The 10499-nt window shown below is 38.3% G+C and overlaps 1 long non-coding RNA gene across 1 annotated transcript; it reads left to right on the forward strand.

Annotated features, from left to right (window-relative positions):
* The first annotated feature begins 7168 nt into the window (after positions 1-7168).
* Positions 7169-7690, forward strand: LOC114580246. Its single transcript, XR_003701585.1, has 2 exons — positions 7169-7375; positions 7469-7690. It is a non-coding gene; the product is annotated as an uncharacterized LOC114580246 (long non-coding RNA).
* Positions 7691-10499: the final 2809 nt, after the last annotated feature.

Consider the following 10499-nt stretch of genomic DNA (forward strand, 5'->3'; position numbering starts at 1 on the left):
TATTTTACTGGTTTTAAAAGCTATCTAAACATCTTTAAACAACATAATTCAAACTTTAGCTTGATTCTTTTTGCTTTATTTATTTGCCAACGGCATTTAGCACCTCATGTCTTGGTGTGTAAACAAATTTATTTCCAAAACACATGTCTTGCAATGTCAACAAATTTACTTCCAACAATTGACCTTTGCTTAAAATTGCTTAGTATTGATTTATGTAAGTAGCTATCTGAATTTTTTTTTGCACAAGATCTATGGATGGATTCGTAAATTTATTATTATTTTTTTTCAATTGCTCCTATATATATAGCTGATTCTCTGTCGTCAATTCCCTCTCTTCAGCAAATTTCTTGTTTAAGCTTTTATTAAAATGATTAGTTGGAGTTTGACCGAAGATTTATGATCATATTATCTTATTTTGTTACCTCTTACCTGTTGATGCTTCTGTTACTTAATTCTTTTTTTCTACTTAACAAAGTTAAAAAGAGATGCAAGATCCAACGGAATTTTTTCCAGCACTTTGGTATGAAATTTTTTTCTTTTCTTTTCTTTAAGTTATATACATATCATACGGCAGTCTTGAAACAATTATTAGGACTTGCCTTTCGTTGAACTTGATCTCCTTATAACAAACATCTTCAATTTTCTTTTATTCCTTCTTAAGTATGATTGCTATTAATTATCTTTTATGAGATAACTGTTCTATCCTTTTTAATTGATTTTCATGTAGTTTAAAGATCTTCTGTGTCACCATTTTATGGATTACTACTTATTCTATCCAGCTTGTTCATCTTATAAGGATTTGTAATATATTATTTTTCTTGTAGCCTATTTTTTCTTCAAAAAATTGTATCTAATGTTTTTATTTGTCATGACTCTCATAACTTCATTACTAAGGGGCGATTTTTGTGCAATATTTGGCAATATTTCAGGCTAAATTTTACAAAAATATTATTTTTTATCCACTTTAGCTTGCATGTTTATGTAGAATATAATGAGATCTGTTGCAGGAATGGTTATGATATTTTCATACTTAGATTGAGAATCACTAGGTTTTTATTTTATCTTTCTTTTTTAAAGAAAAAACTTGAAAACAATCTTAATTATTTTGTTTAGATGTGTATAGTTAGATGATTTCTTTCATTAATCATCTCTATTCAATACTTGTGAATGAATTTCGTTCTGTTTGAAAAAAAATTTAATATTAAGTTGTTTTTTATTGTCCAATACATTAGAACTCATTCTCCAATAACATCTATCTATACTACTATTAAAGTGCCACTTGTGATTCTCCCCGTATAACATCCTGAGCGTTCTTTAAAAAACTTTAACTTAATATCTATCGTTCATTTTTTTACTATTATCCCATCTTCAAACGAAATGAGACATCCCATCTTAAATGAATATCTATACTACTATCAATTCCATCTGCTCGCAACCCATTGTAACGCTGTTCTGCATTTCGTTATTTCTTCTTCGTATCAACGCATCCCTACACGAAATGGCGCATATACATATGTCCCGCTGTTATGTTCTTCCTCTCCTCGGTGCTGCGACTTTCCTGCTCGCCGAACCCAGCAAACATCCCCATTTGAAAAGGTTAACTTATTAACACATCTTTTCACTTTCTTGGATTTTTTTTTTCGATTTATGCTTTGCTCGTTGCCTTCTTCACATTCTTCCCGAATTGGTATCGCTCGCCAAATCCAATTGTATCCCGCACTTACCCCGTTGTAGGAATTTTTCCGATGATGCTTCATATATTGTGATGGTGCCAGAGCAGCTTGGATGTACCGCTCATCTAAGAGAAACCTCTGCGTTTGTGCGTCACCGCAAGAGAACAGATGGTTGGATGATGTAGTATCCTGCGTGAGAGATAAGCGCTAGCAAGCAAAAGAATGCAATGGAACAGTAAAATCACTTCTCTGTATTTCAAATTGAAAACTATCAAAAGCTGTTTAGACTTCTATCTTCTTCCCTATAAGTAACAGCAAGGAAGAAACTATGATAACTAACTAAAAAAGGACAAGCATATTGAAAACAGACTCCTGTAGTAACAAACGAAAAGTGGAAAGTAGTAAGTGGAATAAAAAGCCAGTCATGTGCACATATCTGGCGGTCCGGTGTCCCCTGGCGTCATGTACTAATAGTGCTCCGCATCATTCGCCCGTTGCATAAAAAGAGCTGGAGCTGCAGCTTGATCTTCAGTGACAACTGAACCATCATCAGGAGCATGATAGGAATATAAGTCAGACACATTAAATGTACTTGATGTGTTAAAGTCAGGTGGAAGTTGGACAACGTATGCATTGTCGTTGATACGTTTCAATATAGGAAAGGGTCCGAACTTTCTCTTGCTGAGCTTCGAATAAGTGCCAGTAGGAAACCTTTCCTTCCTCATCCGAACCCAAACAAGTTCTCCAGGTTCAAAAATCTTCTCCCTTCTGTGAGCATCGGCGGCAAGCTTGTATTGGTCATTGGAATTCTGCAGCTTCAAGCGAACCTTAGATAACATCTCCGAGAATTGATCAACCCATGCGGAAGCACTCTTGCTTTTACATTTCGGAATTACTGCAATATCAACACAAGTGTTGGGCATTTTTGTATACACAATGCTAAAGGGACACATACCCGTAGATCTATTGGGCATTGAGTTGAAAGCAAATTCAGCTTGGCCCAGAACTTCATCCCAAATTTTTGGCTGTTCTTGTACGAGGCAGCGGAGAAGATTGCCCAACGTGCGATTCACAACTTCGGTCTGCCCGTCAGTTTGCGGGTGGTACGCCGAACTTAGTTGGAGTTGTGTGCTTAGCCTCTTCCATAATTCCCGCCAGAAGTGGCTTATGAACTTCACATCTCTGTCGGATGTCAGGCTTCTTGGCACTCCATGCAACCGCACAATTTCCCGGAAGAACAATTTGGCAATGTTCACGGCATCAGATGTCTTCTTACACGCCACAAAATGCGCCATTTTCGAAAATCGATCCACAACAACCATTATGGAATCATTCCCTCGTTTCGTACGCGGTAGCCCAAGCACAAAATCTAAACTGAGATCTTCCCAGATCGAATCCGGCACCGGTAATGGTTGATATAAGCCTGTATTTTGCCCGCCCCCTTTGTACGTTTGGCAGACAGTGCACCGCTCAACAAACCTTGCAACATCTCTTCTCAGATGTGGCCAATAAAACTTAGCTTGCATCTGTGTCAAAGTGTTGTCACGCCCCACATGGGCTGCCAGACCTCCATTGTGAACTTCCTGTATAAGCAGTCGGCGCCAAGAGGAATCGGGAATGCAGAGCAAATTGTTTTTAAACAGGAAATTATGCTGTATGGAATACTCCTCAATTGGCTCCTTGTTAGTGCAGCTAATCCAAGCTGAAGCAAAATCTTTATCGGTCACATATAAATCACAGAGGCTAGTTAGTCCAACAAACTCCGTCTGCAATTGCGTGATCAAAACAGCCCGACGACTCAAGGCATCTGCAACCCGGTTCTGAGCTCCGCTCTTGTGCTTTAACACAAATGTGAACTTCTGTAAAAATAGAATCCACCTCGCATGCATGCGATTAATGTTTTTTTGTGAATTTATGTATTGCAAAGCTTTGTGATCACTACTCAACACGAAGTCTTGGTGCAGTAAGTAATGCTCCCACTGTTTTAATGCCCTCACGACTGCATACAACTCTTGCTCGTATACTGACCAACGTTGTCGTGACGGGCACAATTTTTCACTAAAATACTCAATGGGCCGGTTGTCCTGTGAGAGGACCGCCCCAATTCCAACTGTGGAGGCGTCGGTTTCGACTGAGAAGGGCTTGTCGAAATTGGGAAGAATGAGAACAGGTGCTGAGGATAATGCCGTTTTGAGTGCTTCGAAACTTTGCTGTTGCTCGTCCTTCCATTGGAATTGTTTGAGTTTAAACACATATTCAGGTCGATCGAGCAAGTATAATTGCTGGAAGATCCTTTTAATAAACCTTCTAAAAATTAGCTAACCCATGGCAAGCTCCTTATTCTCAGAGAAGGTTCTTGGCTGTTGCCACTAGCTATTGCCAGCCACCCTTCTTAAGGATCAGCTGCTATCACCCTCAAACAGAAATCTTAAATCCAGAAATAGCAACAGTGGTGTTGCAATTCACATTTGGGAATGTTTAGAGTATAATTTGTTCTATCCTCAAAGACTTCAAAGATCGTCGGTTAAAATGCTGCACATGAGCGCTCTCTAAGCTGCCGCTGAAATACTAGCACGTCATCAAAAATAGGCCACGCACATTTATTGAGCGAAATGTTTTAAAAACCTCATTCATGAGCTCTCATGAATGTTGCGGGGCATTGCAGAGGCGAATGGGCATCACCTCCATTCATGAGAGTCCTTCACGCGTCTTAAATGCCGTTTTCATTCATCCCCTGGATCTAATAACGGATTTGATTGGTATCCGCTTCGTAGATCCAATTTAGAAAATATATTTGCGACCCAGCCAACCTTTCTAGCATTCTCTCGAAGCGGTGGCTATTAGGGAAATCTGAACTTCACAGTTATTTTATTGACTGCTCGACTGTCTTACACACATTCGCCAGCTTTCCATCTTTCTTTCGGCACAATGAAAGGCTGGAACGCACAGGGACTCAAGCCTATGGCTGAATAAGCTGGTTTTTCCAGCAACACTCGTCCATCAATCTGTCTGTAGATTTAGGTTTCCGTCGGGGCTCAATCTAATAGTGTGGCAGGATTAGGCAACGTTGCACCGGCACCAGCTCAATTTGTATGTTGTATATCCCGGTACTGGCGGCAGTTTCATTTGGCAAGCTTATAAGGTCCCAAATCATGCGAATTGGTTGAAGCAAGCTTTCACGCTCTCTGGCCACAGTTACATGTGTTGATCGTCATTCCGCTCCTTAACATTAAAGCCAAGATTTCGGTGGAAATCCTTCCAGGCGGTGAATTCAAATTGCATTTCGCATGACACAAGAGACATTGCAATTTTAGCGATTAAGTCACCTATAGAATTATCCTTCGTTGTTAGGCAGTAACCGCAGCTTCTTGCCCTTCCACTCTGAAAGCATTAAGGGTTAGCTCTGTGCAGTCATGTGTTTGCTCCCACGTCGAACTTGCCACGACCTTCCAAAGGATGATATATGGCAAACATCCAGTATCAACTACGTGCAATAGCACTTCGCTCCATAATGTTTGCCAATTAGAAAAAGATACTCATGCACATATCAGTGACAGTCATTTTCCATGGCCTTTCTTTTACCCAGCAATTTTTGTATGGGTTTGGGTTGTTGGCGTGGTTTTGAGCTGTAAGGATTGAACGAACAGCCTTAGATATTACAGTTTTCTTGTACAACCACTATCAACTAGCAGATCACGCACTTCCCTCCCAATTGGTGGCATTCTGGTTCCTGAACACTGCATTTCGCTGTGTGAATTTAACTGTCCTGGGCGTGGTGGAGCTAGTAGCAGCTTTTGAATCACAACACACAAGGGTTCACCTCGTCGCCTCCCAATCTTCATGAGCAGATTTTACTGCCTCTTCTTTCATCTTCTAGCCGTGCTTCATCCTCTGCCTCAACAGCTGCTTATTATGTGTCTAGTCTGGGCATTCATTTTTGACTTATGCCCGGGCTGAAAAAAATCTAAAACGATTTGAGAGTAGTGGGTTCGTTATATGCGTTTTCTTTAGGCCACATTTTTGAATTCTCAAGGTTTGCCCGCACTCAACATTCCTGCTATTGCTTACCCGCAGTTTGAACGTCCAGGTGAGGAATTGAAGCGATTCTCTTAGTCACAGTCGTGGGTTTATGGTTATCGTCCCGCTTGCCTTCAACAAATTCTTTTCCCTTGACATGCCTCTTGCTATGTTTTTTGGTCGCCTGCCATCTCTACCTTCATAAGCCATAGTTCACTGCTTGGGAATTAGGACAAACGGCATTCAGTCAAGTCTATCTTGAATGATTTCCTTACAAGCCCTCCACGTTACGCGCTACGAGCTGATTTGTGATTCATTTTAAATTCGTTCTGGGCCACTTAACGGTTTTTAAAATCCTCATGTGGTAGTCGCAGACTGACCGGTTTGCCCTCGTTGACAATGCTGATACTGCATTATAGAGTAGCCTGCTCATAATCGTGTGGGCAGGAATTATGCTCGCGGAGCAATTTGCTTTCATTCCGACGCCAATTGCGAACAGGTCCTCGACCCTCTCTAACGCTTCGCGATTGCAGCAACTGAGCCACCAGCACTGGCTCCCCCTTCAATCGACACGCGACGTAGCTTTACCTGTTTGCTGGCTCGATTTCCATGTATTCAAAAAATGTTTATCCACTCGCACGCTCCCAATCCAGGTAATCCTCAATTGTGGTCTTGCCATCAAAGAACGGAATGTCCAGTTTGACGCTGAAAATCACTATGAGGGAGCGATAGTTCCTCTCTGTCTTCTCCGACGAGTAATGAGTCTCGTCGTCTTCTTGACGCTGAAAATGTCGACGGGCAGTGAATATGCTCTATTTCCCTCATGCCGACTCCGAATCTTCGCCAATACCGGAGTTATCACGGAATCTGTCCTGTCCCCATTCCATCCCCTCGTCGCGTTTACCTGTGTGGTTGCAGGTGTCGCTGTACGAAGATTTGGATTTCCTCATATGCGAGCCCAAAATCGGTTTCAGGAATCTCGACGTACCTCTGCGTGGAGAGTGATAGGAACCCTCTGTCAACTCCTGCAGCTGATGTGCGAGGGTTAGAGTGCTCACCCCAAGGGCTTCAAGGCTTTTGTCGTCGCGGAGCCACCTCGTTTGCTGCTCTCGGCCATCTAGCTCTGATTACCTTAATCTGATGTAGTATCTTCTGCGTGAGTGATAAGCGCTAGCAAGCAAAAGAATTTGCAATGTGAACAGTATAAAGTCATCTTCTCTGTATTTCCAAATTGAAAACTAATTCAAAAAGCTTGTTTAGACTTCTATCTTTCTTCCTATAATGTTATACAGCAATGGAAAAGAAACTATGATAACTAATCTAAAAAAGGACATGCGATTTTGAAAACAGACTCCTGTAGTATAAATCAAACGAAAAGTGGAAAGTAGTAAGTGGATAAAAAGCCAGTCATGTGCACATTATCTGCGTGCGTCCGGTGTCCCGGCGTCATGTACTAATAGTGCTCCGCATCATTGGATCTATTTGAGGATGGAACCAAGCCGAACCCGAGCCTCTAACTCCTTATTTCTTTGCTTATCTTCTCTGAAACAGGTTTTCCAGTGCTCTGTATCAATACGTCAATGTTGTAGTGATGCTTAACCTAAAATAAATCATATCTTTAACTTGTTAGTTTAAGGAGCTATTTGGTTGCAGCTTTATGGCATGATTTAAGAGGCTATTTGGTGGTAGGTTTTGAGCAGGATTAAATCCAAGTTTAAATCAAATCCTTCAAAGCAGTTTTTATTTTTTATATTTTTGTTTTTTTGCTTGAATTGCAGGTTTCTTAAATTCAAGGGAATATCAGATTTAATTGATTCAGGGTTTGTTTCGTAGCAGCATTTCGCATGATTTAAACAAGATTAATATAAAATGTGATAATCATAAATTATTACTAATTGTAGACTTATTTGGTACGTCCTTGTGCCCTTGGCCTTCATCTTCTCTAGCTTGTTCATCGTTGAAAAGGTGAACTTATTAGTGGAAAATTTATCATTTGCTTATTTCTACGCTAAATGTTCTGTTGTATTTCTTATCTCTCTTGTTGAATTGCTTTTGGTTTTTTTTCCACGCTTAATATTACAAACAATGGATAGCATGTATTCATGTGTAAGTTCATTAGACTTTTATTATGCTCTTTAGTTTCTCGTTTTTTTCTAGAAAATGTTTCAAGAGGAAACATATATTGGTGTTTAATGCATAATGCTAATTCCTCGATTTTTTTTACAAAACGTTTCACTTTCTCGCCAAACATATCAGTGGTTAACGGTAATATTCCTCTCACCCAACACAACCACTCATCAAAGGGGCGAGCCTCATCATTGAAAATATATGAAAATAGAGTATAAAAATCTAAATTCCTGATGACCGTGCAAGAGAAACCTTTCAGCTTAGATTTGCAATGCTAAATAGCTTAAAAAAACATGGATAACTTTCTTTTCCTCTCGCAAAACCCATCAACCCAATTGGCTCGAAGGCTCCTTCACATTTCATGTATGTTGTTTAAACCATTATGGATTATCTCAAATGTAAGCTCTCTTATATTTGATTTACTTGTTTACATTCAAATATCCGTAAATGCTTGGTTTATATGTTTTTTTAATTTGTTCTTGTTTTGTGTTTTTTATGTTTGATGCTATTCCGCAAAGCTTTTTTGGTTTATAATATAGCTTGAATAAGATCAATTTATGGTTTCCCCAAAGTTTTATTTTTTTTTATAATGTACTTTGAGATAAGTCAATTAGAGGTTTACTTTTAGAAGATTTTGTTTGAATTATTCTCAAGTTATCATTTCATCAAGTTTGATTATATCTTCGAATTAGTCAAATTGTGTTTGGATTAGTAATGAACAAATGAGAAACTATTTTTTTTTTTGTATACATATGATGTGAGTTATGGTGCATTGCTTCTATTAATTTTGCTCATGATGCTCTAATCTTGACCATATATTGGCTACAAAGCGAGTCTTGGTATTTCATTATTTCGAGGAAGAGATGTGATTTTTTTTATAGTGAGATACCTCTAACTTTTTAAGGGGAATATAATCTAAAATTCTACAAAATTCAAGGTCTTCCAACCAATGTCTTCTATCTTCAAGCTTTTTAGCTTAGAAGGGAACGAGGGCAACTCTTTCAACTTAACTTAGCACCAGTTCAATTAACCAAGAAAACAAACATCCATCTTCAGCAGCTACTTCTGCCTCAAATCAGTACTCTAATGCTTCTAATCACTCAACATGTAGCACCTCTTAGAAATGAAATACACGGTACTTATCATTCCCAGGAAATTTATTTTTGATCCATTTTACTTTCTAGAAAGATACAAATAAATTTCCATATACAGTAAGCTCATATAGATATGATATTGTCATTTATCAATCTTTTTTTTTTAATTTTTCCAAGGTATTTGCCCTTAACTAATATGTAAATTATAGGAAGCTCTTGAAAGGAGAAATATTGCTTCCATTGCTGCAACTAATTAAGGCTTTGGAAGAGGCTTTGGCTACAGAATCGATTATTAGGAGTTTAAGTTAATGGATTGCTTATTTTTTAATTTTTTTGTACCATTTCTCAATCTCTAGTACGTCTAATTCGACCCCTTATCATTTACCTATATAGTATGTTCTATGAACTATGCTTGATATCAAAGAAGGGAAATCTATTACAAACAATCAACAATTTCTTATCCATCTATGATTGATGTTATGAAGGAGACTTCAATAGTTGCATGTCTTGTTGCCAGCCGCACATTAATTTTGCCTGTTGATTCAATTTCCATAAATCAAGCCAAATAAGCTATCCTCTATGTTTAAGCAGCACTAACAATGGGCCTTGGAGTTCTAAATCTGATAAACTGCACCATTGATAGCCACGCAAAGCAGAAATACTCCGAAAAAATAGCAATTCTTTGTGGAGATTATCCAAAATCAAACATATCTAAAAGGATTTCTCTTGGAAAACATGCTAAAAGACAAACAAAAGTATCAATTACTTGTTTTGCTGCTAACTTTTGGACTATTGGACAAGATGTTGGCTAGATACTAAAGCTTGCAGAAGCACTTGAAAATGAAATGCAAATTTGGTTTTAAAGTTTGTGGAGGGAGCCATCAGTGTCAAGTTTTTCATATTTTGTGAGCAGAAAAAAGGTATTGGAGAAGGTATTTTTAATGCCAATAGTAGAGTTGCTGCAGTTGGGTTTCACTTGAAGCAAGTTAGTGACTGGATTGATATGGTTTAAGTAAACCTGAAGATAAAGTTCTGGTGGAATAGATTGAGCATGTGAGGGGAAAAGATTTGCAATTTTGTCATGACCAATATGGGATTGAAGCTGACTCGATCTACTTGGGATGAGGCTAACAATGATGATATAATGATCACTGACATGGGAAATTCAATTTTGTTTCTTAATGTACTTGAAAAGGTTTATCAAATCTGTTATTTATCATTTGCACCAATAATATTTGTTTTTTAAATGCTTATGTATTACTTACTGGACAGTGATTTTTTTTTTTGCACATTCCTTAGAAGTTACTTGATTATTTATTTCTGTTTTTTCATGGAAGAGGCAGTGATTACAAGATTCCTTTGTATGCATACCTACAAAAACTGCAGCTATTCATGATAGGTTTATTCTTTAGAAGTTACTTGATTATTTTTTTGCACAAAGCTAGACTTTCTGAACCTTGGCTCATTCAGACTTCCAATTGTTGTGATGTGTGAGAGTTCTTTTAAGTTTCATGGAGGGTATGGAAAAACCTGTTGGCAATCTTTTTTTTATACGTTGCTCTTGGTGGTCTTCATTCATTGGCTGTGA

The sequence above is a fragment of the Dendrobium catenatum genome, unplaced genomic scaffold (genome assembly GCF_001605985.2).
Source record: "Dendrobium catenatum unplaced genomic scaffold, ASM160598v2 fragScaff_scaffold_882, whole genome shotgun sequence".
Lineage (NCBI taxonomy): Eukaryota > Viridiplantae > Streptophyta > Magnoliopsida > Asparagales > Orchidaceae > Dendrobium > Dendrobium catenatum.